At 40.5% G+C, this 10,278-nt stretch overlaps 1 pseudogene; it reads left to right on the top strand.

Annotated features, from left to right (window-relative positions):
- The first annotated feature begins 433 nt into the window (after nt 1–433).
- LOC133068886 (small ribosomal subunit protein eS4-like) lies at nt 434–4,698 on the top strand (annotated as a pseudogene).
- The last annotated feature ends 5,580 nt before the right edge of the window (nt 4,699–10,278 follow it).

Raw genomic sequence — 10,278 nt, 5'->3', positions numbered from 1 at the left:
CATGAATTATCTATTTTATACACAGTATCAATAGTGTATGTAGGTCAATCCCAGCCTCTCAGTTCACCCCTCTAGTTGTCCATACATTTGTTCTCTATGTCTAAGTCTCCCTTTGTGCTTTACAAACAGGTTCATCTATACCATTTTTCTAGATTCCGCATATATATGTTAATATACGGTATTTGTTTTTCTCTTTCTGACTAACTTCACTCTGTATGACAGTGTCTAGGTTCCATCCATGTCGCTGCCAATGGCTAAAATGAAAATTAGGTTATGTGACTTCTCTCCTCAAAACTTAAATTGCTGTCTCATCACCCTGTGTAATAAAACCCAACTTCTCTTCCTGATACACAGGGTTCTACAGGGTGTGGTATTTGCCCACCAAACCTCATCTCTGTTCATTTCCTCCCCTTTTCATTCCAGCAGAAGCACCATGGCTGTTTTTCTTTCCATCAAGCACACCAAGCTTGTTTCCATGTTAGAACCTTTGCACGTGCGCTTGGAATACTCTTCCTTTTTACATGTGAATAGGTGTGTCCTCATCACTCAGGGCTTGGCTCAAATGGGAGTTCTTAGAGATTCTGTGCTGAGTAATCTACTAAATCAGCTGTTTCCCCATGCTCTGTCATTTTCCACCACAATATTCTATACTAGCATTTTATAGCATCATTTATAAGGAACAGAAATCTCATTTACTCACTGATCACTCAATCATCACTCTGAATATAAACTCTTGATGTTGGAGCCTCAGGCTGTCTTATGCTCTGCTGTTTTCCCATTATCTGAAACAGTTCCAAATATTCATCAGCAGTGAATACTCCATAAATGTTTGTTAACTGATTAATTGCACCTTGTTTGTTCTGAACAAACATTTACCTCTTCTGATCTCAGTTCCTTCAGTATTAAAATGAGGAAGCCTGGAGAAGAGAACACCTGAAATTCCTTCTGGATCAGTCTGATAACTTACAGTAATTACAGGAAAAATCCTGTTGCATCAAAGATTTGTATCTACTGAAGAACATTCACTCATTCATTCAACAAGCTCTTTTTGAGTGCTGACTATAAGCGTGGGACTGTTCTAGGCGTTGGAGGCCAAGTCTTAGCCATCAAGGTTCTAGCACATAAGTCTCAACAGACAAACAGAAAACCTATAAAGTTAATGCTATCCTTGTTTTCCATCTGCTTTTCTACTGATACTTTCACAACAGTTTTCTCAATACTGCTTAGTTTATCAACACTGGGCTCCCTCTTACCATGGTTAATTTCCAAGACTTCTAGGATTAAGTGACATAATTTATGTAGCTATAACTTTAATAGCACCATGTAAAACATAGCCATTAAGGCTGCAGAATTCCTGCCAATCTGATTTAGCTCTAATCCAAACTCTGCCATACTTCCAAATTTAATTGCAGCCCGACTTACACTAAAATTTTAAATTTTATGAATCTAATTTTTTAAAAAATGAGATTAATAAGGAACTAAAATTGTAAACATTCAGGTAGTAACACGTACAGGACTGCTAATTCTCTTGCCAAAATTTGAGACAGATGACTTTAAATTTGAATTGGAATTAGTGTACATAGAGAGGCAATCATTAATCAAGTGTCTAGAATGAAAATAAATCACTTTTAAACATGACTGTAGAGAATGAAAAATGATTAAGAAAAGTAAAGCAAATTATTATATATTGTGCTAACTGCCATTTGTTGACATAGGCTACAAATCACTCATAGAAAGCAATGTCTATTTATATTTGCTTTAATCAATTATATAAAGAGATTTAGTACAGCTACAGAATGTTTTTATCTTGCATACAAGTACTATATTTAAAGCAATATATATTGGTCAAAATGTTTTTGGTTGGAAAGAAAGAAAAAAAGGGGTGGGGGTGGGAAACAACTATTTACTGTTTCATGTAACTGGGAAAGCCAGAACTCAACTAATAGAATGTCATCAGAGAACTCTTTTGTTTCAATCCGGGGCTCTCCTTCTGGTGAACAAATATTCACTAGCAGCTCAAGATTCATGTCTTACCAGTTTATCAGCCCAAGGGGAAAGGGAGCAGTTGTTTTCCTTTAAAAAATTTTTATTTATTTATTGGCTCTTCTTTGCTGCCTGGGCATTTCTCTAGTTGCATTGCGTGGGCTTCTATAGCTTCTCCTGTTGCAGAGCGTTGGCTCCAGGGCATGTGGACTTCAGTAGTGGCCGCTCCTGGGCTCTAGGGTCCGGTGCCTGAGCTGAGTTGCTCCACAGAACGTTGGATCTTCCTGGATCAGGGATCGAACCCGTCTCTCCTGCACTGGCAGGTGGATTCTCCACCACTGAGCCACCGGGGCAGCCCCACAGTTCTTTTTCAGTAGCTACAGTAGAGAGATTCTGGGCGAGATTCTAACTGGCCCAGTTCGGAAACAGACTAACAAAAGGTATTTCAAAGGCCCTCACACTCTTTCTTCTTCAGAACTGTTATTCTTGCAGTGAGCTCAGTTCAGTTCAGTTCAGTCCTCAGTCGTGTCCAACTCTTTGCAACCCCATGAATCGCAGCATGCCAGGCCTTCCTGTCCATCACCAACTCCCAGAGTTTACTCAAACTCACATCCATCGAGTTGGTGATACCATTCAACCATCTCATCCTCTGCCATCCCCTTCTCCTCCTGCCCTCAATCCCTCCCAGCATCAGGGTCTTTTCTAATGAGTCAGCTCTTCGCATGAGGTGGCCAAAGTACTGGAGTTTCAGCTTCAGCATCAGTCCTTCCAATGAACACCCAGGACTGATCTCCTTTAGGATGGACTGGATGGATCTCCTTGCAGTCCAAGGGACTCTCAAGAGTCTTCTCCAACACCACAGTTCAAAAGCATCAATTCTTCGGTGCTCAGCTTTCTTCACAGTCCAACTCTCACATCCATACATGACCACTGGAAAAACCATAGCCTTAACTAGACGGACCTTTGTTGGCAAAGTAAAGTCTCTGCTTTTTAATATGCTGTCTAGGTTGGTCAGAACTTTCCTTCCAGGGAGTAAGCGTCCTTTAATTTCATGGCTGCAATCACCATCTGCAGTGATTTTGGAGCCCCCCAAAATAAAGTCTGACACGGTTTCCACTGTTTCCCCATCTATTTCCCATTAAGTGATGGGACTGGATGCCATGATCTTAGTTTTCTGAATGTAGAGCTTTAAGCCAACTTTTTCACTCTCCTCTTTCACTTTCATCAAGAGGCTTTTTAGTTCCTCTTCACTTTCTGCCATAAGAGTGGTGTCATCTGCATATCTGAGGTTATTGATATTTCTCCCGGCAATCTTGATTCCAGCTTGTGCTTCTTCCAGCCCAGTGTTTTTCATGATGTACTCTGCATATAAGTTAAATAAGCAGGGTGACAATATACAGCCTTGATGTACTCCTTTTCCTATTTGGAACCAGTCTGTTGTTCCATGTCCAGTTCTAACTGTTGCTTCCTGACCTGCATACAGGCTTCTCAGGAGGCAGGTCAAGTGGTCTGGTATTCCCATCTCTTTCAGAATTTTCGCAGTGAACTAATCTTGACTAAATTTTAGGAGAATGTAATCTGATTAAATTGATTCACCTTAAGGTGTTTAAAAGTGATGGCTTTAACATTTACAACTTAAATGAAATGATAATTGGTGCAATGTCAAAATACGAAAAGGAATTTAAAGCACTGTGGATGAAGACAGTTTTAACCGGGTTCAGTAAATTATGCCAATGTGGAAGGATACCTTCTTTCAAACATAAGGCATAGAAATCTGGACCTCTCTGTCCTACTCACACTATTTGTGAGTACAGAGTATTGGGAAGATGCTGTGAGAAGGGTCTGTCCTTGGTTGAGGCAATAAGGGACACATTGTCTGTAGAGAACAAAAAAACAGCAATAAAACTAAGTCAGCTCTTTCTCGAGCCTAGTGCAGCCACAGCTTGTGGTCCCAAGAAGCACCTGAAGCCCACAGCAGCTCCAAAGCTTAGGATGCCTGATAAACTGACTGGTGTGTTTGCTCCTTGTCCATTTACCAGTCCCCACAAACTAGGGAATGTTTCCCCCTAATCTTTGTAAGGAACAGACTTAAGTATGCCCTAATAGGAGATGAAATAGAGAAGATCTGTATGCAGCATTTCATTAAGAGTGATACAAGGTCTGCACCAATATCCTACCCTGCTGGTTTTATGGGTGTCATCAGCATTGATAAAACTGGAGAGAATTTTCATCTGATCTATGACACCAATGGTTGCTTTGCTGTTCATCGTATTACACCTGAGGAGGCCAAGTACAACCTAGGGAAAGTGGGAAAGATCTTTGTGGGGACAAAAGGAATCCCTCATCTGGTGACCCACGATGCTCACACCATCCACTACCCTTGATTCCCTCATCAAGGTGAATGACACCATTCACATTGACTTGGAGACTTGAAAGAGTACTGATTCAATCAAATTTGACACTGGTGCATGGTGACTAGAGGTGTTAACCTGAGAAGACCTGGTGTGGTCACCAATCAGGAGAGACATCCTGGTTCTTTCAATGTAGTTCATGTGAAAGATGCCAGTGGCCATAGTTTTTCCACCTGGCTCTCAAAAATTTTCAGTATTGGCAAAGGCAACAAACCATGGAACTCCCTTCCCTGTGGAAAGGGTATCTGCCTTACCATTGCTGAGGAGAGGCAAGAGACTAGAAGTCAAAAAGAGCAGTGGATAGATGATCCCTGGGTGACGTGACTGGAAAACTCTTTGTACTTAGTTAAAGATAATACCACATTAAAAAAAAAAAAAAAGGTTAAGTCATTTTGGTCTTCCCTGGTGGCTCAGATGGTAAGGAATCTGCTTGTAATGCAGGAGACCTGGGTTCGATCCCTGGGTTGGGAAGGTCCCCTGGAGGAGGGCATGCAACTCACTATTCTTGCCTGGACAATGCCATGGACAGAGGAGTCTGGCAGGCTACAGTCCATGGGGTTGCAAACAGTGGGACATGACTGAGTTACTAACAGTAAGTCAGCTTGCATTTTCTTATTAACATGTATAGGAATTCTAAACAATTTCAGTGATGTAATATCCATCCCCACCTTGATGGACCAGTCCCACTGTTACTGCATCTCCCTGGAGTTCCTTGTCAATATCTCTTCCCATCCCATCTCCCGATTCAATCACGCGGCAATAGAAGTCAGCGCTGGCATATTACTTTTCACAACTCTTGATACCCTACTAGGAGAATTAATGCATTATATAGAAAAGAGTGAACTGAGACTGCAAAAGGAAATAATCAAGAGATTATGCTTTACAAAATGGATTATAATTAATGTCAAACTGTGCATTATAAGCAGTTAGTATAAGCTCATAATATAAAATAATTGAATTAGTCCCCCAAATAAATTCAACAGAAAAGTCTGTTCTGGAAGAGTAATTCATTTGTCAGCTGAGCAAAAGAAGCTTATAAGGAATAGCTGAATAATGCCAAACGACTGTTAAACTAATTTAAAGGCAAGCATGTGAATTTGATTTGGACGAGTCTGTGTCATTTCCGTTATTTTCCCGTAGCCCTAGCCCAGCACAGAGTATCATAGCTGGTCCAGCAGGTGGCAGTCTTCTCTCTGTGCACTTGTACTAAACTAACCACTTGTCCAAGTACAAGGTAGAGTCTTGCCTTCAGAAGAACCCTATAATCTGTTTATCTATGGCAATGATACACTTATAGATTTTTGTAAGGGTAATTATGCTGATCTATTCTTTGTCAGTTTTCTTTCTTAAATCAATCTGCTCTTCCCCAGTAGCATATTGGACACCTTCTAACCTGGGGAGCTTATCTTTCAGTGTCATATCTTTTTACCTTTGCAAACTGTTCATGGCATTGTCACAGAAAGAATGCTGGATTGGTTTGCCATTCCCTCCTCCAGAGGCTCGTGCTTTATCAGAACTCTTCATTATGACCTCTTCATCTTTAGTGACCCTGCCCAGCATGGCTCATAGCTTCACTGAGTTATGCAAGTCCCTTCAACCACAACAAGGCTGTGATCCAAGAAGGGGCTTAAATAAAAGACTTGTTTTATTATAGTACATGGACTGGGACTGATGGGAAAGGGTGGATAAAGTGGGCAACATTGCCCTGATTAGCATTGTATGTCCATCCTGATAGCCAAAACGTGCTAAAGGTGCCATCACATTGCATCATGGTTTTCCTGATACTATCCTGACCCCATATTCTGACCCTGAGAAGGGAAAAGATGCCAAAGAGCACCCCAACCACCATGCCCACAGCTCAACCCATCACAAAACCCATCTTCATGAGGTGGAAGTAACATGGCTGGACCTGTGCTCAGGGATCCGAGGCCACCAGCATCTCACTTCCGGCCTTGGTTGCTTTTGGTCTTTGCCCTGTTGGGTCTAGAGTTTGTCATCCTTAGTTTCAAGCCTTTGTCAGTTTCTGTTAAAATACTTTGACTTCTACTCTATGTTTAAGGTCTTACACTGTGAGGGAGATCTACATACAATTGAGGTGATTCATATTTGAAAAGCACATTGAACCGAAGCAATCTTTATAAACTCAAAAAAAGAAGACTTTTTCTAATAAAAATTCCACACATCCTTGGACCTTTTGAAACTTCCCCTCAAGAATCACTGATGAGCAGAAATTGGATTCCATCTTCTACATATTCTCTTTTTCATCCAGCTTCATTTTCTATAGCTTGTATCATGAAAACAATTTTTTTTCAGATGTACAACTAAAATATAATAGGCACATTGCTTTCCCTTTCAAGATTTGTCCTGATGCCCTGCCTCCTGGAAAGTGTGATTTGTTGGACACAAATCAAAGGTACTATAATAAGCACAAGAATAAAAAGAATTAACATTATTATGTAATTAAAGCACATTTTCATTTATTACCTTTTTCATGCTTGCTTCATTTAGAGATTGTGAAATATATGCTGGACATATTAGTATGTATTATGTGTATTATACATATACACATTTAATTTTCACAGATACTCATTTTGAAGAAAAGAAATATAAAGACTAGAAAATTTGAGTTATTTCCCCAAATCATGAGGCAAGTCAATGTCAGAATGGTGACTGGAGATTCTAAACCTTGTACCTCTGAAAAAGACAGACCATATTAGAATATTGAAACAATCTTGCTAGTAAGTGTAGGAGCTTCATTTTAAAAAGAAACAAAAAACTGTTCATAAAATGACTTTCAATAGTTAACTCTATTTTGTACAACCACCTATGAGAGTTTTGTTGATAAAGTTAGGCATTCTTTAGAAATTGTACAAAGAGAAGAGGAGAAAAGAGTGTTAAGGAAAGATGGGAGAGGTTCAGAGATAAATTTAATTAAATTTTACAGTTTGCCTACAGTTAGCACAACCTTCAAAGATTATTCAAGGGAGAACATAAGGAAATGTGTTTTACTGTGGGTAAGAATCCCTTAGAAGAAATGGAGTAGCCATCACAGTCAACAAAAGAATCTGAAATGCAGTACTTGGATGCAATCTCAAAAACGACAGAATGATCTCTGCTTGTTTCCAAGGCAAACCATTCAATATCATGGGAATCTGTTTATGCCCTGAACAGTAATGCTGAAGAAGTTGAAGTTGAACAGTTCTATGAAGACCTACAAGACCTTCTAGAACTAACATTCAAAAAAGATGTCCTCTTCATTATAGGGGACTGGAATGTAAAAGTAGGAAGTCAAGAGATACCTGGAGTAACAGGCAAATTTGGCCTTGGAGTACAGCATGAAGCAGGTCAAAGGCTAATAGAGTTTTGCCAAGAGAATGCACTGGTCATAGCAAACACCCTCTTCCAACAACACAAGAGAAGACTCTATACATGGATGTCACCATGGGCAACACCGAAATCAGATTGACTATATTCTTTGCAGCCAGCAATGGAGAAGCTCTAAACAGTCAGCAAACACAAGACCGGGAGCTGACTGTGGCTCAGATCATGAACTCCTTATTGCCAAATTCAGACTTAAATTGAAGAAAGTAGGGAAAACCACTAGACCATTCAGATATGACCTAAATCAAATCCCTTATGACTATACAGTGAAAGTGACAAATATATTTAAGGGACTAGATCTGATAGACAGAGTGCCTGAAGAACTATGGATGGAGGTTCGTGACATTGTACAGGAGACAGGGATCAAGACCATCTCCAAGAAAAAGAAATGCAAAAAGGCAAAATGGTTGTCTGAGGAGGCCTTACAAATAGCTGAGAAAAGAAGGGAAGCTAAAGGCAAAGGAGAAAAGGAAATATAAACCCATTTGAATGCAGAATTCCAAAGAATATCAAGGAGAGATAAGAAACCCTTCCTCAGTGATCAGTGCAAAGACATAGAGGAGAAAAATAGAATGGGAAAGACTAGAGATCTCTTCAAGAAAATTAGAGATACCAAGGGAACTTTTCATGCAACGATGGGCACAATAAAGGACAGAAATGGTAGGGACCTAACAGAAGCAGAAAATATTAAGAAGAGGTAGCAAGAATACACAGAAGAACTATACAAAAAAGATCTTCACGACCCAGATAATCACGATGGTGTGATCACTCACCTAGAGCCAGACATCCTGGAATATGAAGTCAAGTGGGCCTTAGGTAGCACCAGTATGAACAAAGTTAGTGGAGGTGAAGGAATTCCAGTTGAGCTATTTCAAGTCCTAAAAGATGATGCTGTGAATGTGTGGCACTCAATATGCCAGCAAATTTGGAAAACTCAGCAGTGGCCACAGGACTGGAAAAGATCAGTTTTCATTCCAATCGCAAAGAGAGGCAATGCCAAAGAATGCTCAACCTACCACACAATTGCACTCATCTCACATGCTAGCAAAGTAATGCTCAAATTCTCCAAGCCAGGTTTCAATAGTACGTGAACTATAGAACCGTGAACTTCCAGATGTTCAAGCTGGGTTTAGAAAAGGCAGAGGAATCAGAGATCAAATTGCCAACATCCGATGGATCATCGAAAAAGCGAGAGAGTTCCAGAAAGACATCTACTTCTGCTTTATTGTGGACAAGGAAATGGCAACCACTCCAGTACTCTTGCCTGGAGAATCCCAAGAGCCTGGTAGGTTACAGTCCATGGGGTCACAAAGAGTTGGACATGACTGAGTGACTTCACTTTCTGCTTTATTGACTAACGCCAAAGCCTTTGACTGTATGGGTCACAACAAACTGGAAAATTCTTACAGAGATGGGAATACCTGACCACCTTACCTGCCTCCTGAGAAATCTGTATGCAGGTAAGAAGCAACAGTTAGAACTGGACATGGAACAGCAGACTGGTTCAAAATAGGGAAAAGAGTACCTCAAGGCTGTATATTGTTGCCCTGCTTATATAACTTATATGCAGAATGCTGCTGCTGCTACTGCTGCTAAGTTGCTTCAGTCGTGTCCAACTCTGTGTGACCCCATAGATGGCAGCCTGCCAGGCTCCATGTCCCTGGGATTCTCCAGGCAAGAACACTGGAGTGGGTTGCCATTTCCTTTTACAATGCGTGAAAGTGAAAAGTGAAAGTGAAGTCATTCAGTCATGTCTGACTCGTAACAACCCCATGGATTGCAGCTTACCAGGCTCCTCCGTCCATGGGATTTTCCAGGCAAGAGTACTGGAGTGGGTTGCCATTGCTTTCTCCTATATGCAGAATACATCATGCGAAATGCCGGGCTGGATGAAGCACAAGCTGGAATCAAGATTGCCAGGAGAAATATCAATAACCTCAGATATGCAGATGACACCACCCTTATGGCTGAAAGCAAAGAAGAATTAAAAAGCCTCTTGATGAAAGTGAAAGAGGAGAGTGAAAAAGTTGGTTTAAAACTCAACATTCAGAAAATTAAGATCATGGCATCTGGTCCCATCACTTCATGGCAAATAGATTGGGAAACAATGGAAACAATGACAGACTATTTTTTGGGGGGCTCCAAAATCACTGCAGATGGTGACTGCAGCCATGAAATTAAAAGATGCTTGCTCCTTGGAAGAAAAGCTGTGACCAACCTAGACAGCATATTAAAAAGCAGAGACATTCAAAGAGGACACAACCAGATGGAGAAACATACCGTGTTCATGGATTGGAAGAATCAATATTGTCAAAATGGCTATTCTACCCAAAGCAATCTATAGATTCAATGCAATCCCTATCAAGCTACCAACGGTATTTTTCACAGAACTAGACCAAAGAATTTCACAATTTGTATGGAAATACAAAAAACCTCGAATAGCCAAAGTAATCTTGAGAAAGAAGAATGGAACTGGAGGAATCAACCTGCCTGACTTCAGACT

Source organism: Dama dama, chromosome 14 (genome assembly GCF_033118175.1).
Source record: "Dama dama isolate Ldn47 chromosome 14, ASM3311817v1, whole genome shotgun sequence".
Lineage (NCBI taxonomy): Eukaryota > Metazoa > Chordata > Mammalia > Artiodactyla > Cervidae > Dama > Dama dama.
Note: the sequence above shows the minus strand (reverse complement) of the source record. Positions and strands in the feature narration are given on the sequence as shown.